The sequence below is a fragment of the Gasterosteus aculeatus genome, chromosome Y (assembly GCF_964276395.1).
Source record: "Gasterosteus aculeatus chromosome Y, fGasAcu3.hap1.1, whole genome shotgun sequence".
NCBI lineage: Eukaryota > Metazoa > Chordata > Actinopteri > Perciformes > Gasterosteidae > Gasterosteus > Gasterosteus aculeatus.
Genome location: NC_135709.1, coordinates 14647477 through 14666922, shown reverse-complemented (window position 1 = coordinate 14666922; position 19446 = coordinate 14647477). Strand labels below are relative to the sequence as shown.

The window sequence follows — 19446 nt, the reverse complement described above, 5'->3', positions numbered from 1 at the left end:
CAGCACGGTCTACAGGGGGGATAACAATGACTTGTTATCCACCACTACTGGGGGTGGAGAACATGTACTTTGGAGATTTCCAAAATGGCAGCCAGCGACAGTTAAAAGAAGAAACACAGATGTAACACAGTTTTTGTATTTCCCACCTACACTCTGTATTCCCATTCAACAGTGTCTCCCCTTGTCTCCATTTCCAAATAATTCTAACATTTTTTCTTCCTCCATTCTTAGGACCATGTGATTTTTGTTTGCATTACAAACGGTCTATGGACTTTTTCTAGGCTCTATATGATTCTTTATGTTTTAACGTTTATATAATTGTTCTTACATTAACACAATTTTCCCATTTATTGTTTAAACATTTTTACAATTACTGAGTTTGAGAGAGACTCTGATCAGAGTCTGCAACACATCACAGACACACACAGCAGCAGAACACCTGAAGATGCACATTAGCACACACACCCATGGGACTTGGGCAAGAGACAAAGGACAGGACGCTGTCTGTGGAGCCGGTCTGGTAAGACAAAAGGGAGTCGTTCCCAGAGAGGTGCGACCCGTAGGGACGTAGAGACGGTCAACAGTCCAGTGGGTGAATATATGTAAATAGTTAGCACAGAGGGAGACGTTTAAATGAGTGGGAAATAATGTGATTTGAGCCAAATCTATAGACCTTGTTGTAAATAATTTGGTATTTTCTCTTAATCTTAGTCTTAGGCTGCAAGTCGTTGAGTGTGGATATGAGATGTACAGTGCACGGTACATCTCATACAGCATCTTAATGATGGAAGCAAATATTAGTAATGATTTTATCAACAAACCATACAAACATGTAACTACATATGATATATTGATAATCTATCATTTTCATTAGGAATACATGAATGTTCTAGGTCACTAACAAACCATGAGTTGAGTTTTGAGTTCACAGGTAGAGAACGCAGGTAACAATAAGTGTTGCTGAAACCCCCGGAAGCGGCTGCAGCCCTGAAGACTGAGAATGCAAATGAAAGTCCAATTGTGATGGAAAGTCACAAAGACAATGGTGAACTGACTGTAATGGTGGGGGCCCTCAGTGGGCCAACAGATGGTTGATCTTGATGGGCAAATGTAAGTTAAGTAGGACAAGGGAAGTTGAAAACTGATGAAGGACACACATAAGGTGTTTGACGGTACGGTAAATGGTGAACGTAAGTGTAAAGATGAGAAAGAAGGTTAGAAGGTTAAACAGTTGTTCAAGGTTTTTGTGACAGATCATCACACACATCCTGGAGCCCAGAGAGGCTGCAAGGAGAAAAGGAGGGAGCAGCGAACGGATTGGTAAGATGCAGAGGTCAAAGGGTGCAGACAGCTGACCAACAGTGTTAAAATAACACATGCCTCAACAGGAGGGATGTAGATATAGAAATATTTTTTCCAAATTGAACGATGGGAAAACTTAACAAAATAAATTACTAAAAGAAAGATTTAGATACCAGAGGTATGTATTGTCAACACCTCACAAGAGTTGAATCTCACAATTTGACTTCTATTTCTGGAATGAATTTGAAATGTTGTTCTTCTCATTCAGTCAGCAGGACTGATAGTAAAGTAAATGGTACAGTTAAAGCTACAATTAAGAAAATAATGACTAGAACGGAAAGAATTAAGGACTAGATAAGTAATGTTTAAATTTGCACAAAGACCAGGAGGAACACCTGGGAAGAGCACACCCACCCACACACACACACCCACACACACACACACCAACACACACACACACACACACACACACACACACACACACACACACACACACACACACACACACACACACACACACACACACACGTAGGCACACACACACGTAGGCAACCCCATTTGTGTGTGAGGGTGTTTTCTCGATCATTTCAGGATCTCCTGTGCTAAATGGTTGTTGTTGTTGTTGTTGTCCATGGGGCAGTGTTTGTAGAGGGGATCGGAAACTTGGAAGTTTCTGTACTGGAAATCGATGGTTCTGATGTGACCCGTGGGTCTGAGGTTATGTCTGTGCTGGGCTGTCGTTGTCCCCCATTAGTGTGAGGGGGTCTTGGAACTGTGCTGTCCCTCAAAGGGGAAACCGGAAGGTTGCTTGGACACTTTCTGAATCGGTCCTAGTCTTGCTTCTGGTCTCCTAGAACGATATTGGTCTTGCTTCTGGTCCGGCTCTGCGGTGCTGGTTCTGCTTCTGTGGGTTCTGATGCTTCCTCCTGGTCCTGCACGGTGGTCAAGCAGACTCTGGGCTGAGGAAGTCCTTCCTCTCAGCGAGATGACGGTTGTTTGGTCACTGCTCACGGTTCCTTTGGCGACGCTCAGGTTGTTGACAGGTGGTCTCTCCTCTTCTGTGTCATCCCTCTCTGCTCCAGCAGGGGTAGAGGTGCGTCTTCCAGATCCTGTGTGTGACTTGAAACTCATTAGACACCCCCAGGTATTCCCATAGCTTCCATTCTACTGATGTGGCTTTTAGGTTGATGTAGTTTATCAATTATTGGTGATGCATTCCTGTCTGTTGTGCACTGTGTCTATAGTTATGTTTTGTTTAATCGGGACAATACTGTTACCTTAGTAAGTACAACTCAACGGAAAGGTGAATCTCTTTCACCGTCCGACCAGATGTTCAATGTGAATATGTCTATTTACTGTATAGTTCTATATCAGGGAAATGTTTGGATTTGTAAATCAAGAGCCTGGATCTCTTGTTCTCACAATAATATCAACCGTGTGTATTTGCTTGTATATCTCAATCAGCTTGGATTTAAATGAGGGGTTTCTGTTCCTTTTCTTAATTAATTACTTGAAGTTGTGTGGTAATAACTTGTACACAAACTAAAGTGTTTGTGGGATTATGGTTGAGTGTATACTTCCTCTTGTTATCAAAGGCTTGGTCAGGCGACGCGTAGTGGTCGTCATTGACGTGTGATTGAGATCCACTCTCTTCTTGATCCTGAGAATCTCGCAGGTCCTGTGACCAGACCGATCGGGGGATCAGGATTCCCTGGTCAGCTGTTGAATAGAGAAGCACAATGGGGTGCCTACGTGTGTGTGTGTGTGTGTGTGTGTGTGTGTGTGTGTGTGTGTGTGTGTGTGTGTGTGTGTGTGTGTGTGTGTGTGTGGGTGTGTGTGTGTGTGGGTGTGTGTGTGTGGGTGTGCCTACGCGTGTGTGTGTGGGTGTGTGTGTGTGTGTGTGTGTGGGTGTGCGTGTGTGTGTGTGTGTGTGCCTACGTGTGTGTATGTGTGTGTGTGTGTGTGTGTGGGTGTGTGTGTGGGTGTGCCTACGTGTGTGTGTGTGGGTGTGCGTGTGCGTGTGTGTGTGTGTGTGTGTGTGTCTGTGTGTGATGTGTTGCAGACTCTGATCAGAGTCTCTCTCAAACTCAGTAATTGTAAAAATGTTTAAACAATAAATGGGAAAATTGTGTTAATGTAAGAACAATTATATAAACGTTAAAACATAAAGAATCATATAGACTCTATATGATTTATAGATATGACTCTATATGACTCTATATGACTTTTTCTAGGCTCTATATTATAGAGCCTAGAAAAAGTCCATAGACCGTTTGTAATGCAAACAAAAATCACATGGTCCTAAGAATGGAGGAAGAAAAAATGTTAGGATCATTTGGAAATGGAGACAAGGGAGACACTGTTGAATGGAAATACAGAGTGTAGGTGGGAAATACAAAAACTGTGTTACATCTGTTTTAACTTTCTTCTTTTAACTGTCGCTGGCTGCCATTTTGGAAATCTCCAAAGCACATGTTCTCCACCCCCAGTAGTGGTGGATAACAAGTCATTGTTATCCCCCCTGTAGACCGTGCTGAGAATTTCTTTCTCAGCCATCTTTTAACCGTTTTCTCTATTTATCTCCGCCCGCCATCTTGTAATGTTCCAAAAACATGTGCTCCGCGTTCCCCAACCCCAACCAATGGTGGTTCCGATCACAGCCCTTTGTTTCAAAGAACAAAGCCTTGTGGGCCCTGTTAGGCTACAAAACAAAAACTTAACCGGTTGTGGTCTTTTCCAAACAAAACCATACAATATACAATTATATACAAATTTGCAACGTTTTCAACTGATCTATATTTATTGTAAAAATGTATCCAGTAATTTATTATTTTTCTCACCTTGTTCAAATTTAAATTGTAACTTCCAGCCTTCAGGGTCTTGGCGCGCTGGTCCGTGACTCTGTCCTCACCTGCAAGGCGAGTTATATGATGACCTATTTCTTATCTTATCTCTTCTTATTTTAGGTCTATTTATCCCTGCACTTAATTATCCGCAAAGTTTTAGTCAGTTCTTGGCACTACGGCGCGTGGCTCTGTCCTCACAAGTTTCAAATTTATTTATTTATTTTTTAGTTATCTAGCCTCATTGGCGTCGTCTAGTTCATATTTTAATTTATTGTGCCGCCTAACAGAGTCTAAGAGAGCTTACGGAGACAACGAAGAACCGCCATTACAACGCGAACCTCTTCCACTCAATTACTGCTGTTAACACGATCCTGGTTCCATCAGGCCTTGTGGACTTAACTCTGCTAGCGCGTTCTACACAGTGCATTACGTATACAGTCTATAAATTGCTATACGTTTATCCCCAACCGGTTAGAGGCCTATACTAGGTTTCCATTCATTCCTTCTATGACTGATCAGTTAAATAACGTCGCCCATTAACTTAACGTTAACGCTACACAAACGAGCTTTGTCGGCAACACACACAGAGACGTCCAAACAAACACTATATACAATGTGCTTTTTATCACAACAGCCATTCAAGCTAAGAGTTAACTTTTTTTTTTCTCTAAAATGTAGTTTACCTCAAAACATCGTATTTTGTCCACTCACACCTAAATGTTCTATGATAAACTATACAGCATTTCGGTTTTAAAACAACTGGTTGCCGGTTACCTTTTCGATGGCGCCGTGTGAGTGAAGAAAATCGATCGCTGGGCTTTGTTCAGATCAGCTGTTCCTCCGTCCGTCCATTGATCTCCATCACGACGGAGTCACCAAATTGTTGTGTTCAAAAATGAAGAAACGCCGGACGGACAGAGGTCATCGCTGATCAAAAGGTTAAAATCAAATGTATTTAATAAAGGAGATGGCGTTGTGGTAAAAAGAACATCTCAGCTGAGGAGCCGCTGGTCTCAGCGACCAACAGGCCCCAGGTCAGTCCTTTGACCATCCCTAGTGCCCGTCTGTAGCCTCCACCAGCGAACTCTAGAACAATGGTTCCTACAGGTATTTATAACAATAAATACATTTGATTTAACCTTTTGATCAGTGATGACCTCTGTCCGTCCGGCATTTCTTCATTTTTTAACACAACAGAACTCATCCAGACTGTCAGTAGCAGTCCTGAAAACATCCCAGTCTGTGCAGTCAAAGCACGCCCGAAGAACCTCCAGCGCCTCACTGGTCCACTTCTTGAATTCCCTCACCACAGGTTTGCAGAGCTTTAGTTTCTGCCTGTATGCAGGAATCAGATGGACCATGACGTGGTCAGAGTGTCCCAGTGCAGCACGAGGGACGGCGTGATAAGCCCTGCTGACTGTGGTGTAACAGTGATCCAGCGTGTTCTCCTCTCTGGTGGGGCATTTAATAAACTGTCTGTATTTAGGGAGTTCATGGGTGAGATTTCCTTTGTTAAAGTCCCCGAGGACAATGACTAAAGAGTCCGGGTTGGTCCGCTCCACACGCTGTATCTGGTCGGCGAGTGTCCGCTGTGCCTCGTGCACGTTGCCCGCCGGCGGCATGTAAACACCGACCAGGATGAATGAAGCGAACTCACGGGGGGAATAAAAGGGTTTGCAGTTGATGAAGAAAGTTTCCAGATCAGGAGAACAGTGTTGTAGGATCACCGTTACGTCGTTGCACCAGCTGTTGTTGAAGTAGAAGCAGATTCCTCCACCAGCCATCAGCTAAACAGTCACCCGGGGAGCTGCTCGATGGTCATGCGTTGTGCGCTCGGCTAAGTGTCCCCGGGTGACTGAGCAGCTACTCTGAATGGACTTCACTATGAGGTCCCCGGCCATGATTTGCAAATGAGAAGCTGCGTGCGGATGCAGCCTGAGCACGCTGGGCTTCCAGCGTAGCAGCACCGCGACTTGAACTCACTTGCCGCCTGAGCGACATCACGCCAGGCAATCGGAATGTCTGGAATTCTGTCTTGCGGATAGCGAAAGCACGCTAGCCCCTCTTGAGAGATCCTTGTGATGCATTGTGGGAGGTAGTGTTAATTTCGTCGACGAAAACTATGACGAAAAATGTTCGTTAACGAACCTTTTTTCCATGACTAAGACGAGAATAAGACGTGACGAAAACGATCTTAAAAAATAAAAACTATGACTAAATCTATTCTAACTAACTTTCGTTAACGAGACGAGACGAACATGTTGGTGGTTGACGAAGTCACGATACTTTCCCCCCTAAATTCGCCCGCAGCTGACAGACAACAGACCGGCAAAGTAAGACGGTTATTAACGCGTCATGATGACGTCATCCACGAACCCAGAACGCGCGTATCGGTGCAGCGGTGGTTCTTGTGCACCGACTACGGACCGCGACGACTATTTTACGCTTCGGCGAGTTTGAATGTGGCTTCGTTAGTTTAGCTCAGCTGTCTCTGTTTAGCTGCCTGTTAGCTGACTGTTAGCTGACTGTTAGCTGACTGTTAGCTGCCTGTTAGCTGACTGTTAGCTGACTGTTAGCTGACTGTTAGCTGACTGTTAGCTGCCTGTTAGCGGGCTGAAGCCGCGCTGCTTCACAGAAACATGAAGACCCGTTTAAAGACCGTCGGACCTTTCTGCTCTGTTCTCTGGCGACGGCAGGCAGCGTTTCCTCGGTGGATGAGACGCTCCGTTACAAACGCGTCTAACGTAATAAACTCATTGCAGGTTCTGAAGCCAAGAAAATAATGTATTGCAGCGATTGTAGGACGTTAAGGTCTCTTTTGTTGGGACAGTGGAAACAATAAAGGACCATGAAGTTTCAAAAGCATTCCAAGTAAACAGGCAAAGACAACAAAGTGTTGCGTTTAGATCCCTGGTCCTCATCAAGTTGTTACACCTTTGCCAATTTGTTAAATTGCCTTGTGTGGCGTAATGGTTTCCTATCCTACCGACAACGACCTTTTAAAGCACACAGGTTCGTTCCAATCAATAGGCAAGGGCTCGTGGTTCCCAGTTTACAAAAGCATTTTTATTCAATAAATATACATTACCATAAAATCTAACATGCATCACAAAATAAGAAAAGAAAACTAATTGCTAAGGCCTAATGGTGAGAAGCGCGGTGAAGGGGTGAAGGGGAAAGAAAATTAATAAAACGAACTTAAGAGAAAACAAACCAGAGTTCACCCAGTGATAGCACAAAAATCCAATGGGACACGACACACGAGGAAGACCACCACCACCCACGCCACCGGCGCCACCACCAGCATACAGCCGCTAGGAAGGATAACCAAAAAAGAAGGTTACAAGAGAATTAAACCAAAAATGTACAACACGAAACAGAAAAAGAAAATAATTCACATAAAAATCGTCCCAATCAAACAATTCACGTAACCCAAACAAAAAATAAAATAAGGGAAACAAACCAAAAGAAATACAAACTAAAGGATTAACTACTCAGTTAGTCAGCTAGAATCAGAGAACTACACAGGTCCAAGTCTGGTGCCGGCAATATACATGCTAGGTACGTCGCGGCGGAGACCAAACTGTGCACTTAACAGCATTTAACAGTGCAGACAGTTACAGACAAGGTTACATGTAGCATCAGACTAAGTTGCAGTTAGCAGCAGACAAAGCAGCAGTCAAAGCAGCCAAAGCAGGCAAAGCAGCAGCCAAAGCAGGCAAAGCAGGCAAAGCAGGCAAAGCAGCAGTCAACTGATAGTGTTGTCACATCAATCACCACCTGTAGATTTTGGCCAGCTGATGAGCATTCCCTGTTTCCCAGGTCAAACCTGCACAGGGAGAGGGAGGGAGAGAAAGACCCACACGGCAGGAAGACATCTAGCACCGGTTGAGAGGACCAAAGAGCAAAACGGAGCACGGTGCACGGAGCACTCTGACGCTACTCTGCGCAGACAGACACCTGACCCGGAAATGATGCATCAGTGGGGCGCGAGAAGGGGGGCAGCCTTCATATACTACCGCTGCCCTAGTGGTCGGCGCAGTTAACTGTAGCAGGACAATCCTATTTCCATACTGCTACACTTGCAAATAAATGATTTGCTATTTGTTAAAATCCCAATCCTTTCATGTAATGATTTTTCACATGTCATTTATATTCGCTCACACAAACACTTCCACCATTTGTTCTTGGCCCGGCTCCTCCGTCACATTTTACAACCCATTGTGGCCCACGAGTCAAAAAGTCTGCCGACCGCTGCTATAGACCTGTCCTAGGAGGGACATCTAATGGACAACCAAGTACTGCAAGCTAGACTATTATGCAGCTGTAGATACAACGCAGGGGGTCCCTGGGCCTGAGAAGGGAAGAAAGGGAGTTTAATATGGCTATTAAATGTGACTAAAACTAATTACATTTTAGTCTAGTTTTTGTCGACTAAAACTAGACTAAAATGTTCTTTCGTCGACATAAACTAGACTAAAACTAGACTAAAACTAAGAAGGATTAAAATGACTAAATGTGACTAAAACTAATATGCATTTTTCGTCTAAAGACTAAGACTAAATCAAAAATAGCTGCCAAAATTAACACTGGTGGGAAGTTATGGCTAAATGCCATAAGGCCTCCGGAGGAGGAGGAGGAGGATGGTGACACGGTGTCCTAGCAACCCAAGTGCCCCGAAGGACGGTGCCGCAGCTTTCTTATCCCCGTCACTCCGTCCGGCAACACCTACGAACTGTGTGTGTTTTTTCCGTCTCAATCATCACAGGAAAAGAGGTGACTGTGAAAACAAAAGATTAGCACAAGGTCACTGTGAACACGAGGGTTATTTGATCGTGAAATGTGATGCAGGCCGACTGAAGTCTACTGACTCCGTCATTTTGTGGGTTTTTGCTTTACTGACAACAACCCACCATTCATGCCGATCCCGCTGCGTGGGGGTTGAGAGTCGCCTCGCTGTGTGACAAGGAGTCCAATTGTGTCTGAAAACCCCATTTCTGTTCTTTCTGAAACAGTCAAGGAAAAGTGAAAAAAAAATAAAGGAGCCAGACAGCCTACAGTTTGCAATGAAAGATGATTTATATGGTATCAAACTGATTTGTTACGTGCATTTTACGGAGAAAATGATAAACTATACATTTAAAAGTGATCTTAGGCTTGGCTGTTCAGAAGCTCACTTGGCCTTGTCAAAACACGGAGAATCAAGACACCGGGAAACTGCTGTTTGCGACCAGTGTGAACAAAGTACTCTCACGTTTTGTGTGTGTGTGTGGATGGATGGATGGATGCTCGGAGAACAAGCATCAACATCCCACACACACAGAAGAAAGCAGGTTTGGTGGACTCAAGGGGAGATGATCCGGGCCGCTTTTGCACATGGCCGTGGCGGTAGAACAAAGGAAGGGGGGGAGCGAACAGGCTCGTCTGTGTGGGGTCTTTTGTGTGGCTCCTGCTTCCGGGCGGAAGTGGTGTGAGCCAGATGTGAGTTCCAGAGGAGGAAGGGAATAGAGAGGTGCTTCATGCTTCAGAGCTGAATGAGCTGAAACCAAAGAGACCATCGCGTCTTGGATGTAATGGATGTTTGAAGTAAAACCAAAACTTAAGATATTCTCCTCTTTTTTTCTTAGCTACTCTACAGTGGTGATCCAAGAGGCCAATCACTTTGGTGATGCCCGTACGCTGCAGAGGCCTCATGGGAAAACTCCAGGAAAGCCACTGCGCTTCCAGGGGAGCGGAGGCACAATCTCCTCCAAATAATGTAAGCAAACAAGGATGTGACTAACACTTCCGCGGGGGCCTCACAACATCTCCGTCGTCTCAAGGTGAAACCCACTCTCAAATCTTAAAATGTTGTGGGTGTCGGGGGATGGAAATGTGGAGGGGTTTAGACAGCTGTTGGCTCAATCACAATCGAATCCATATTTATTTATTTAAGCAGTATGTTTCACTGTGATGTCTACACATTTTGAGGAGGGACCGGAAAAAGGAAAAAAAGTGAGTCAATTTATTGAATTTATCAGAAAGCTCTTTACAATCTGCTTCGACAAAGTGACTCCAACCCGGACAACTTTGATCTTTTACATTTACGTGTGCAGCAGTGGGCAATAAAACAAAAGCTAATCTTCCGCTAATCTTATTGGGTCCACAGCATTATCACCAGTTACCTCTCGGCCTGATACCAGGCCGAGAGGTAACTGGTGATAATGCTGTGGACCCATCAAGCAAACGTCACGCCCAATCACAGCGGAGCACCTTGGTCGGGTTTTATGAATTAGAACAATGAACGAACAGGGAACTGGGTGCGGCGCCTCAGACCTGAACTGCGTTACGTAGTAACTCTTTATGCTCTGCCATGCTTTGCATACATTTGTGTTATTGTTAGCGTGCCCATAGCGCACATTTCTGATTAGGTTCCTGGGGTTACTCAAAGTAATCATTTGAATGATTCTGGTAACTTGAACACCTCCAGTCAAACTTGGACTTGAATCCCAACTGCATAAATTGTTGCGAATCTATTCTCTCTTGACCTTGTGTGAATTATCTGAGGCGTTGGTCCACTTGGTCTCTCCTCACGCAGTCGCCAAACCTTCACCTTTTGAATGGGCAACACTAGAGCACAGGCCTGAAAGAGGTCAAACCATCGGGCTCAGCGGAGGAGGCCACGGCTTGGTTTCGGTTTAACGAAAAGACTTCAGGTTGAACCTGTAAGCCGCAGTGGAGCTATGCAGAGCGAACGTTACATTCCCGGCAGCGTGAAGGTTTGCATACCTACCATTCTTTTTGCAAATTGGCAGGTATGAGGTGCTGGACTGCTGGATAATATCTCATAACTCTCACCACGGTGGCTCCGTGGAGCTCATGCGTGTGCGTTAAGGAAGAGGACCGGCTTCATGGTTTTACACACCTGTGTGATGAGGTATGTGTTAATGACTGTGGGAAACAACGATCAGGGTTTGAAGGCGCATTGACACAATACATCGTCTCCTGTGTACATCGTTCTAGAAGCGCATACCAGACTATTAAGGCCAGCGAAGGAATGTGACTGAATGCATTTCCCGGTCTGTACTTCGGTAAAATGACATGCGCTCAGGTACACAATGTGCCTCCACTCTGCACCGCCCTCATATAAAGGTTATATTTAATAGTGCTGACCTACGCAGCGCAGCCGGCGGGCCTCTGGTACCCTCTTAGTGTAACATTGTTAGTACTGTCAGTACTTTTGCTGTTAGCTGCAGCCGCTGCCATTTTGAGAGACGTTGAGTCAACGCAATGCATGTATGCACAGTATTCATACATTCTTCTATTGCTGCTTGGGTTTAAGTTAAAGGACATTTAATAGTCCGTCCATCTCTGCTTAAAAGGCCGGCTGTGACATCAGGGTTTTGTAGATTAGAGGCCGTCTTTGGTGACAATCACACAGTGGCCAGTTCCTCATCTGATGGACTTTTGTCATTGTTCTACATACGTTTCCTGCTAAAGAACTGCGTTTGACTGAGAGTTGCCTTCACAGGCCATTTGTTCTTTTTCCCACGCTGCTGAATGCTGGTGTGGCCACGCACACACACACAGAGGGCTTATCAGAACAATGCCTCAAATAACTCCACAGTCTCATCCAAAGGGCATGTCAGAGGATGTGTGTGTTAGTGCGTGCGTGCGCGTGTGTGTCAGAGTGTGTGTGTGAGAGAGAGAGACAGGCCGAAGTCATTAATTTGTCACAGTGTGCAGCTGTTACCTGCGAGCTGCGCTGTGCTTGTCAGCGGCTCATCACAGCCAGCTCATCCATATGGCTCCCCATTGTTGGGCTGACTATTTATAGTCCGCGGTTTGAGGCCGTTTCATGATGGACACCGACGCGATGTTCATGCACACAGAAAACACGAGGTTCATTTACTTGTGTACAGTCCTGGTCAAACGTTTGTACACACTTTCTCGTTCAATTAAATGACTAAAACTGAAACTTTTTGACTGGTACTGTAGGAATAATTATTATACAAGAGCCATTTTGGAGTGTCCATAAATCAATTTATTAGTATTTAAAGAGGTTGTATTTAACATTCTGAACATTCATGTTGCAGGAAACATCTTTTTGCTACATTAGGAAACAGAAAAATGATACCTAACTTAGCAGCCCTATGTGTGTTTTTTCGCTTTGTTGACATAAACAAGTGGTTTTAGATTTGCAGCCAAAAATGTTCATATGCAAATCTAACAAATCATTTAACCTCAGTTTATATTTTTTTACCTATAAAATAGATTTTTGATTGCAGTCCACAAAATATTCTATAAAAAAAAGATATATTTTTCTATATATATATAAAAGAAAAAAAAATATATATATTTTTCTATATATATACAAAAAATATATACATATACATTTTTTGGTAATAAAGACACAAATACACCTTCATATGCCCGCCGTGTTTTGCACGGTTAGCTCTGTTAGCCGAGTTAGCTTTGAGCAACTGCTGCAACATGTGTAGAGTAATTTAAATGCTTTCAATCTTGGATAATGCAGTTTGTAGAGTTAAAAACTCAAATATCTCTGTTGGCTTGCAGGTGTGATTTTTGGATCTCAACAATTTACACCCTGTTCAAATGTACAGTGACTTGTTTTCAGTGACTGTAACAATATATTAGAGTTCCTCTGTTATGTTTTGTGTGATTTCTATTAAATCTTGCATGAATAGAAAGAAATAGACTAAACTCAAACATGGTCTGCTGATTGATTTTCAGTCTTAAGACGCGACTTCCAGGACGGTTCACAGAATTGACTAAATTTGGTGTGTCAGGTGTTGTGTGACTCACAGTAAACATTCAACAGCCTCATGCCCCAACATGACTACCAAACTTTGGGCCCTTCTGGTCTTTCCACCTGCTGTCTCGTCACACCCATGTGGCTAAAAATAACCCTCCATCACACTGAGGTAAACAAGACTAAAAGAACGACGGACATGGACTTATTTTGTTTCCCATGTGCTATGGAGCTCGCATTGTATCAGCTCCTGTTATAATCAAAACCCACCTTATCGCACTTCCTGTCCCTGTGTGTGTCTCTCTCTGGGGGTTTTGTTTTGTCTAAGGTGAGACGGTGGGAACTGGAGGACACTGATTTTTGCCACACTGCACCTCCTGACATCCGTGGCTCGCCTTCACGAGCTGGAAAAACAAGGAAATCAGTTGGCATCAGTTGCTGAAAATACAGAAAGAATTTAAATACATTTGCTTAAATTAGAAAAGCTGAAATTAATTTGAAATTGCTGAAAATACAGAAATGGGAGAAGCTGAATTTCAATAGGTTTGCTGAAAAAGCAGAAATGAAAACAGCTGAAATGAATTTGAAAAATTGCAAAAAATGGCTAAAATGAATTTCAAAAACGGCTGAAAATACAGAAATCCGAAAATGTACCAGCAAGCCGAAAAACTGAAATGAATTAAAAAAATGCTCATGATATAAAAATGACAAAGTACCAGCAAGCTCAAAGATGAAATTAAGTTCAATTTCTGAAAATATTGAAATTTCCAATGGCTTTGCTGAAAAAGTGTTAATGCCAAAAAGTCAAGACCAGCACAGCAGGAAGACATAATATTTTAAATTCAAAATTGGCAGTGTGGAAGATGAACTGCAGCATTTAACGAAGCTAAGAGCTGAAATACAACACAAAAGAAGCCCGAAAGCTGCACTGTTAAACTGTAGAAGTACTTGAAGAAGTGAAACTGAACTGAAATCTAGCATCCGAATCAGCAGAAATAGCATTCAGGAGTAATATTAGCAGTATTAGTATCAAGGGCTGCAGTAGTAGCAGTCGTAGTAGCAGCATTTGTATATCAATAGTAACTGTAGCAGCAGCAGGTGTAGTTGTAAAAATCAGTAGAAGTCTCAGTGTGGCATTGAGTATAAAGCAGACAGTGACCTCATTACAAACATTTTATTTGTTTACATTTAGAATACAATTTCAAAATAATTAAAACAGTAATTAGTATTAGCATGTCAAAGACTAACATACAGAACAGCCTAACATATTGCTCATGCAAAAATATAAATCACTTGATTTTATTGAGGAAAAACATTAGCAATTATAAAAATGTTAATAAAGATTCTCGGTACATGTGGAAATGAAAACTGGCAAAGTAAAAATGCTTTTCTCTTTGTATGTTTAATTGTTCAAGTAAGGATGACTTATTATTCTGAAATAAGTTACAGTTAAATTGATTCATCATAATTTAAGTGCTCTCAAGTGAATTAAAAACAGAGAATTGGAAATAAAGAAAAAGGAAACGCTTTCTGCGGAAGCCGTTTTTTTCCACAAAGATCCCACAAGATGAACCCATAGTGCCTATAAGAAAAACTTTTTAAATAGATGTATACCACAGACCAGGCAGAATATTATTTTGTCACTACCAGTAGTTTGAGTTGTGTGCTATATTTCAAAAGATGCATTTACATCCCGTCTTTACATCCTTTTTTGACTCATTATCTTCTATAGAAATATAATGAAATAATATAGATGAGTACAGTGCACAAGTACTGTTGTATTGGCCAGAATTATTTTGAGTATTTCGTGAAAGATAAAATCTTAGAGTGAGAAATTTATCAACACAGTTTTGTGAACATTGGTCCCTTTGTTTGATATTCATGAATACATTTACTATAGTTTCAATAGTTAACAATATGGTTCATTTCCTACAATCAAAGGCTTTTCACATGGTTTCCAGACTTAGGTTAATACTCACTTTAAGACTTCAAGGTCCAGGAGCCCTGGACAGACAAGTCTTGTCAACATTGTCGTTTAGACTATCCCAACGTTAAGCTCAGTTTACTGAGGCTCACAGACACACTGGGTTCTCCTTACTTTGATGGAACATGGGTTAGAGTCACTTGTTGACTCAAGGTTAGGACCCAAGCTTTGTAGGATTTGTTTTCCTATTAAATCTTTTGACAAGGCTCTTTGCACCAAGTCATGTTTTAGCCATCTGAAGATGAAACACTTTATGGATTTCACAGTCTTACAATTTAACACTGGGCAGTCTCAGTAGAGTTTAGGTTATCCTAAGGATCGGTGTACACATGTGAAAAACCTTGAATATACCTACCAGCTGAAACCCCATACTAATGACTCATTGTGATACAAATATGTAATTTCTTCAAGGTTAATTTGTTCGTATGCACGAGGCAATCAAACAAACATTTCCATCCTTAATTTTGTCATATTTATCCTTAATTTTCTATAAACTGACTGAAAAGGGACAGATGACTAATAAATAAATAAATACATAAATACAATCAACAAAAAAAATGTGATGAAACATAAAGAAAACATATATTGTTAGATCAAATATGGTAGAGATGAAACAAACAAGACCTGTGCAGTGGCTGTAGATCCACTGCTCAAGTCCTCACGTCAGGATAGTTTTACTGTAGCTACATGGAGGAGGAGAGGCCTTAAAGACAGAAACAGGAGAAAATGTATTCATGTATTTATCAATATAAATAGCACATGCAAGTAGTAAGACCACCAGGGGATTGTTTTGTTGTGGTCAGAGATATATTTTTAAAAAGATCTAATAACAATTGTTACCGTTACAGCTGGTTTAGGGAGGAGCTTGTAGCTGCATAAAGGTGGGGCTGTCACTGGGACAGTGATGACTGACTGATGACTCTTCCTTGCAGTCACACACCTGATCCTGACAAAAATAAAACAGGAAGTTATTGTTAGAAACTAAACTTTCTAAAAAGGTTTATAATTCACAGTAATGAAATACCTTGAATTCTGCTGCAGAGCAGATCAACATATAGGTCCAGTGCAACTGAAAACGCTGCATGATGTTCTTTTATGTGTTCAGCGCTCTCTGCAGTCCTGAGTGTCTTCACTGTGAAGTGGAGGAATCACAGAGGAGGAAGACCTGAAGGAAGACGTGGATATAAAATTAGAATGTTGTATTGGATGTACAATTAGTGTTATTAAGAATATGGCAAAACATTAGAAATCACATATGACATAAGAAAACAATACCTTATTATCTGTTGTGAAGAACCCTCAACACTGGCAGGGAGAACACACGTCTCTGTGGTCCAGCAAGTGTCCACTGATGATGAACAAGACAGAAGATGGTGCTTCAACATCTGCTCTGCTGCTGCAGTGGTGGCAGGATGTCCTGGTCCTTATGAGCTGATCCAGAATCTCAGAGCCAGACAGGAAGTGAGGCAAAGACAGGCAGGTGTTTTCTCGTCCTTTGCTTTGAAGAATGACGGGGACAGGCAGGAAGTCAAATGTGTCCCTATGAGGTCTAACTGTGATGGGTCCTCGGTTGATTGACAGTTCAGTTGGTGCTGCAGTCTTTGGCATGTCTTAGATGCTGTGAGCTGATCCTCACAGTGCAGAAGGAGATGAGGCCAAGACTGGAAGGCGTCTTTACAGAGGACCAGTGCTGTAGTGGTAAAATTAGAGGTGGGTAAAATCCTGGTAAATTTTCAGACCTCGACGCGATGCGAAGCAACGCAACACAAAGCGTTGCGACTCTGTAAGGCTGTCCTGGCTATATTGCATTATGTTATCAGTAAAAGTCATATACAATCAATGACAATGAATACATGTGTTAGTAGTTTGTAGTTTATTAAATTTAAGAAAACAGTAAAGAAAAGTATGTCTACACAACACAACAACACAATTGCAGACATACAATGGAGTCTCCTTTTTACAGTAGTGCCCAGAGGGCCTCCTTGTCCTCCACGTCAGGTCCTGCCTTGCACAGAGGAGCCATGAACCCCAGAACGCGTTCCTCTGTGCTTCTCCTCTCTCTATTCAACCTGGTGTTTCTCCTCTCCCTGTGCTCTCTGCATCATTGCCTGTCCTATCACTGCATGAAAAAAATATGTTGAATTTACGAGTTAACCAGTTAAGCAGCCTGTCAATTACACTGACAACATGAGTTAAAGGAACACTCATGTACTACCTACGTCATCATAAATAGCCTATACAGCATGTTTTTTTCACATTGAGAACTGACTTGTTTTCTAATCTACGCGTCACATTCAGGTGCGTGTTTCTCACGCACCTGAATGTGGCTTTTCACATAAACAGCAACTCCACCACCACCTCTGTTGGCTATTTGTGGAACATTTGTGTAGGACAGGTGTCTGTTGCGTTTGAACATGTTGTAGCCCTCTAAATGGAGACTCTCTGCAACAAAGGAGCCTTGAAGGTGAGTTTCTGTAAGACACAAAACATCTGCAAGACACAGTTCATGATGGCTCCTGATGTCATTGATGTGAGATGGTAAACCTTCCGTGTTATGGTGAACAATGGTCAGAGTGTCACGTCTGCTCGATGTCTGTGTGATACGAAGAAGAGGCATCATGTCGTCCAAGTTGACTTGTCTCATGGTCTCGAGGGCTCCAGTGATTTCTGGGTTGGCATAGATTTTACTCTTATCCAGATCCAGCATGTGCAGTCCACTGAGAGAGGTCACTCTACTGATGGCTACGTAAGCCACGCCAGGTTCAAAAATGTGTTTCAGTGACACTACAGCTGACGTCCTTGTCATACCCTGAACCTTGTGCATCGTACAGGCAAAGGCAAGTCTAACAGGAAACTGTCTGCGTACCACTCCTTTCTGTTTCAGATTGTCCTCTGCTCTCTCTATGTACACCACATCATCAGGGCCGCCTGGTGCTCTATTACGGTAATTCCTTCCGGCAGTTTGATCATCCATCTTGAGCCCGAGCATAGTGACATGTGCAACACCACTCTGTTCTGCGGTTATTACCCTGACTAGTGTAGCAAACGATCCATTCACCAATCCCTGAGACATGTCTATGTTTCTGGTGAGCATGACTCGAGCACCTTCAGCTACGTTTAGTGTGTCTGGTAACTCATTTCTGTTTCCTTTGTATGGTTGGGCTTGTCGAGCCATTCTTCCAGTTCGTGGGTCCTTCTTGTAGTCATCTGCATCCATCTTGGTGATATTAGAATGGAGCAGAGCTAATGTTACTGAGTTGTGTGAATCAACCTGTTTATTAATTGCAAAGATGTGCAGGACATCAGGTGGACAAAGTGATGGTTCAGTGATGGTCTGTGACAACAAGGCTCTGTCTGCTTGAGACAACTCATCTGACTTTCCTTTCACACGGATCCGGTTCAACATCTCTGCAAAGGCAACATCATCCTTCTGCCGCATAATCTCAGTCAGGGTGATTGTCTGAAAGTGTTCCTGCCATAGGTCAATCTCACATGGCTCGTACACACAGAGGGTCTTGGACTGTCGCACTGGTGATAGCTGATAAAAGTCTCCAACAGCTATTACTGACATTCCTCCAAAGGGTTTGGGACTACCTTTGATCTGTTTCAGTCTCGCATCCACATGAGCAAACAGGGGTTTTGACACCATGGACACTTCATCAATGATGAGGATTTCAGCATTTAAAAGTTCTGATCGGACTTCATCCAGTTGGTTACCAAGTCCTTGAAATGGAGGTTTCAGACTTCGTGGAAGCTTGAGCAGAGAGTGCAGTGTTGATCCTGATATATTGAAGGCTGCAGTTCCAGTGAAAGCTGTCAACAGGACCGTGGGGTTTGATATGTCGACCTCCTCAGAATGGCTGGGCAGTTTGCACAGTATCTTAGATGCTTCTGAGTAGATGCATTTAATGAGATGTGACTTTCCTGTTCCAGCACCACCATTGACGTAAAAGAAAAACTGCTCAGGATTTAGGCCACAGACACGCTTTACACACCAGTCTCTAACTGCATAGAACACACATGCTTGTTTCTGGTTCAGGTTCTGATACATTTCTGAAGGCTCTCTGGCTTCTGTTGCAGCATTAGCTTGATTAGTGTATTCTGGAACATTTTCTTGAACATTTTCATGATCTGGCTTTCATCTTTCATGATACATTCCAACCTTTCCACTTCAGATTCTGGAGCCAGATTGCACCATTCATCAATCACTCCTCTGTTCTGTTCAAATTCTTCCACTGCATTCTCAATGTCTTTGCTGTTTTTCTCATATTTGTCTTTGTTTCGTTTCACAATGAGATGGACATACTCAGGATGGTCAGAACCTGGTAGTTGGACACAACAACTCTTGTAGAAGGACTCGTACGTGGGGAAATGCCGTCTTATCAGTTCCAGGTCTGATCGGTGAGGAATGTACAGTTTCAGTAATGTGCCATAGAACTTCTCTGGATATTTTTCCTGTGAGCAGCGGTAAAATCTGATGATGGCAGGCTTATCGTTTTTACGCTTTTGCACAAATCCCATATCATTGAGGAGAGGCAACACATCTTTTCCTTTTTTCTGCT

At 42.8% G+C, this 19446-nt stretch overlaps 1 long non-coding RNA gene across 1 annotated transcript; it reads right to left on the bottom strand.

Annotated features, from left to right (window-relative positions):
- Nucleotides 1–333: 333 nt before the first annotated feature.
- LOC120812168 (uncharacterized) lies at nt 334–8126 on the bottom strand. Its single transcript, XR_013455132.1, has 2 exons — nt 4923–8126; nt 334–4213 (listed from the first exon to the last, which is right to left on the bottom strand). It is a non-coding gene; the product is annotated as an uncharacterized LOC120812168 (long non-coding RNA).
- Nucleotides 8127–19446: the final 11320 nt, after the last annotated feature.